The sequence below is a fragment of the Lathyrus oleraceus genome, chromosome 6, assembly GCF_024323335.1.
Source record: "Lathyrus oleraceus cultivar Zhongwan6 chromosome 6, CAAS_Psat_ZW6_1.0, whole genome shotgun sequence".
NCBI classification, from domain to species: domain Eukaryota; kingdom Viridiplantae; phylum Streptophyta; class Magnoliopsida; order Fabales; family Fabaceae; genus Lathyrus; species Lathyrus oleraceus.
The window spans coordinates 325,953,778-325,958,310 of record NC_066584.1 but is presented as its reverse complement, the minus strand read 5'-3'; the positions used below and the strand labels follow the sequence as shown (position 1 = coordinate 325,958,310).

The 4,533-nt window shown below is 33.5% G+C and overlaps 1 long non-coding RNA gene across 1 annotated transcript; it reads left to right on the top strand.

The window, feature by feature from the left end:
• Positions 1 to 396: 396 nt before the first annotated feature.
• On the top strand, positions 397 to 2,903 carry LOC127096829 (uncharacterized). Its single transcript, XR_007792841.1, has 2 exons — positions 397 to 2,127; positions 2,433 to 2,903. It is a non-coding gene; the product is annotated as an uncharacterized LOC127096829 (long non-coding RNA).
• Positions 2,904 to 4,533: the final 1,630 nt, after the last annotated feature.

The window sequence follows — 4,533 nt, the reverse complement described above, 5'->3', positions numbered from 1 at the left end:
ATTGAATCTAAGATAGTAGTTCGGTTCTCTATGAGTATATAAGGTAATCCTTCTCCTTTGTTGAGTAAGAGAATATTTTCTTTTATTACATAAATAGTTTTCATTATTTTAAAATAGACCATCTTAACATCCACTAATAATGAAATCATATCAATTAATTAAATAAATAAATAATATTTAATTATAAATTTAACTAATTTTATTACTCAATTTTATTTCTAATCTATTAAGGCTAAATAAATAATATAATTAACTATAGATATATATTATAATAAAATTATAATAAATAAATTATCATGAAATGTTTTAAGGGTACGAAAGAACACTGACTTATTTCTCGGTCAAAATCGTCGGCTTGGAAACTTAATAACACTTTTCGAAGTGACTTCCGGGATGCAGACACGCTAATTTAGATAAAATTGTTAGTACAAAAAGCAGTACAACTATCTTGAAACTAATCATTTGTGTAATACAATACAAGTAACAAACACAAATAAGAAAGGTCGAAAGATGTGTTACGAATGGGTGCTAATTCTGTTCCTCGCAGTTGTTAATCTCACCGTTGCAAGAAATTCCAATTATCAGACACACTCAAATGATGAACATATGATGCGTTACCAGCAGCAACCAACCATTGGTCCAGAAAAACTGGTTGGCCTCAATTACGATCCTCCCATCAGACCCAACCAGCAACGACCTATACAAAGAAAGCTCTGGCATGCAGGTCCAAGGATTGCAGTTCCAAGCATTGCAGTTCCAAAAAACAATCCATTGAAGTCTCGAATCCCAGGAAGGCAAGTCCGGCCGCCTCCATCCCAAACATTCACATTCCAGGACAACAACTAGCTAGTAGTAACTCAATTGGAGGTTTGATTTGAGACGAATCCAATAACACGCTGCTGCTACATATTTTTATTTTTATGTTCCACATATTTTTATGCTGCTGATTTGTTTGAGTGTTGGCGGTGTTATTTCATTGGAATTTGACGGTGCCATTTGATTAGCTAGTGTGTTAACTAATTCAATTGGAGGTTTGATTGTATTCTTTCTTCTTTTCCTCCGAGGCTAAATCGTTGGTGAATTAGTGAAGACAATTATTCAATTCTTTAGCTTGTTGACAACATTGCCAAACAAATGAAAGTGTTCTCCCCATAGCACATTCAACATATTTCTTTGTGTACTGATCACACTCCTTAAGTGCCTTATTCTTCATTTAAGCTTCTTCAACTTTCTTCTTGACTTGATTCTTGCGTGCCTCTTGAACGTAATCCATTATTCAGATTTTCAGATTTAAGAAAACAAAACAACTCAGTGGCAGTAGCTGCTAGATGGTATATGTGTTTAATGGAGAAGCATTATCTTTTGATACAGTGAACATTTTTTTTTTATCAATTTCATTTGGTATTTTATTTAATTGTAGCAATTTGGTTATCTCATAGTGATTACAATGAGTAATGATAACGAATTTTGGAGTTACATAATAAAAAAAATTTGAAAGAAAAAAGAATGTGGAATTATGTTGATGGAATTTTTGTTAAATCTATTGATAGAAAGGATGAAGCAAAATATGCAAAAGAGTTTGAAACATGGGATATTAGTAATTCTAAGATCCTTACTTGGATCAATAATTTTATTTCTCAGTCAATAGGTATGCAACTAGCAAAGTATAATACTGCTGAGGAGGTTTAGGACCATTTGAAACATTTGTATGCTCAATCTAATTTTGTAAAATGATATCAGCTAGAGAGTGATATTAGAGCTCTCAAACATAATAATATGACCATTCGGGAATTTTGTCCGACTATGAGTAATTTGTGGAATCAATTGGCTCTTATGGAATCGACTGAACTGAAAGTTGTCAAAAGTGTACACTGATCAAAGAGAAGAGCAACATTTTGTTCAATTTCGAATGTCGTTTAGGGATGATTTTGAGGGACTTTGTATGGGGTATTCTGCATCGTAATCCTCTTTCCAGTGTTTATTCATTTTTTAATGAATTGTTGATAGAAGAAATTAGACTCAAGTCTCACTCCAATTTGACTACTTCTCAAATATGTGATATTGCAGAGCAGCTTCAAAAGCTTCTTGCCACTCAGTCACGTGTCATATATGCCTCCTATATTAAAGGTTTGAACTCTTCTTGTTTGTCAAGTATATCTCTTTCCATATGGATTATTGACTCTAAAGCATCACATTGTATATCATATGATGCAAAATCATTTGTGTCTTTGAATACTACATCATATATGTCAGTTATGACTATTGATGACACTCATATGCCATTAGAAGGCATTGGTTCTATCTCCATACCTAATTTGTCATTTTATGATGTTTATTATATTCCTAACCCCACTTTGAGTCTTGCTGATGTTAGTTAATTGTGTGATTCTGGTTACTCAGTTATGTTTTCTTCCATTTCTTGTTGTGTTCAGAATCCTCATTCCGAGAGGCTGATTGGGACAGACCGTAAACAAGGGGACTTTATATTTTGGATGAGTTCAAAGTCCCAGATACCGCAACCTCAATCATTACTTCCACAACTGATTTATTATCCTCTTTTCATTTGGATTCTTCATCTTCTACTTTTTATTTATGACATTACCTTTCTTGGTCTATTTCTCTACTTCTAGATTAAAGTATTTGGCTTCTACTGGAGCTTTAGGAAAGTTACAAACAAACGATATTTCAGATTGTTGTGGTTGTAAACTTGCTAAAATTTCAACTTTACCATTTAGTAAAAGTGTTTCTATTTCATATGCATTGTTTGACTTAGCTCACTCTGATATATAAGATCCATCACCGCTCCTTACTAAGGGTGGATCTAGATATTATGTTTTTTTATTTAGGAATATACTTGTTACTGTTGGGTTTATCTTATGAAAAATCGTTATGAATTTTTTGAATTTTTTATTTTATTTTTTGTGTTATGCTTAAGACTCAATATAATATTGTTATAAAGTGCTTCAATTGTGATTTAGATGATGAATATACCTCTAATAAATTCTATGAATTACTTGCTTTTGATGGTACAATTCATCAAACATCTTATACTAGTACTCCTCAACAGAATGGAGTTGCTGAAAGGAAACATCGTTATATTATTGATACTGCTCGTTCCATATTGTTATTAACAGAATCCCTACGTTTGTCACATAAGGTTCCCCCCTCGCCTTAGAATCATCCTTATGGCTTCTAGTTAAGGTACATGAGCATAAGTTTTATTGATATCTATGATTTCACTACGCCAAAAACTGGAATAGACAGCGCATCTTAGAGGGCGCTTTATTACAAAAGCGCACTCTAAATTGAAGCGAAAAAATAACGAGCGAACAACTGGAATAGACAGCGCACTTTAGAGGGCGCTTTTGTAATAAAGCGCCCTCTAAGGTGAAGCGAAAAAATAAGGAGGAGATAGAGGGACAACAATACAGGGCACTTTTTAGAAAGCGCCCTCTAAGGTTACCCTTAGAGGGCGCTTTTAAAAAAGTGCTCTATAAGTCCATGTGCATTTTCAGTTTATAAAGCGCTTTTGGAAAGCCTTAGAGAGCGCTTTCATAAGCGCCCTCTTAGGCCCCCTTTAGAGGGCGCTTTTTTTCCACAAGCGCCCTCTAAGGTCCCCTTTAGTAAACATTAAAATTATAACATACTGCGCGTTTTGTTATTTCACTCTCTGTTATTTTCGTTCTTTTTCACGTTAAGGTTCTCACTGCTACGATTTTCGCTACTTCTAAGGCGTTCTCCTTCCACCTCTGTTAGATCTACGACGTTTCCTCCTTCTATTAATTCGTTGTTAGCTGTTCGATTTTGACACCATGGGTATTTTTCTAATCTTCATATTACTTGGTTTCTCTTCTGACGTTCGCTATTGTTCATTTTTGGTTTCATTTTTCTTGGTTCATACATTTATTGAGTATTCTCAACAATAATTATTGTGTTGCAATGCTAGCAATGGAGACTAGGCATTATGGGTTAAATTTCACCAACTGTTCCATTTGTTTCTCGATGTAGAAAAAGGAGGCATCAATATCTAAAACACCTTCTACTAATCAAAGGTACACTATGCAGCTTATGAGTGTATTTATTCTAGCATACATAGCGTAGCTAGTAACTTAAGAAGTTTAGGTATGGATGTTATTTGATAGAGTAAATTAGAGTCGACTATTCTTCTGTTAGCTTTCAGTTAGACCATTATACAATTCTACATATATATTTTCTAGTCTATGTTTATCTTTTGTAAAAACTATATGATAATATATAACTATGCTACAAATTAGTGCATACCACTAATGCTTAATGCATGGTTCATACATTCTCATGCTATTGAAGTCAGAGATATCTGAAAATGTTGAGAAACTAACTCAATAAACCAAAATTGTTTTGGTTTTGGGTTGTTGTTGGAGACATGAATGCCCTGCACAGAGACTAACTCAATAAAGCGAAATTGTTTTGTCTCATCCCATTTTTGGTTTCTCTTCTGAAATTGTTTTTTGTTTATTCTAATTAGTAATGGATAATACATGGATGTCTTCCAAT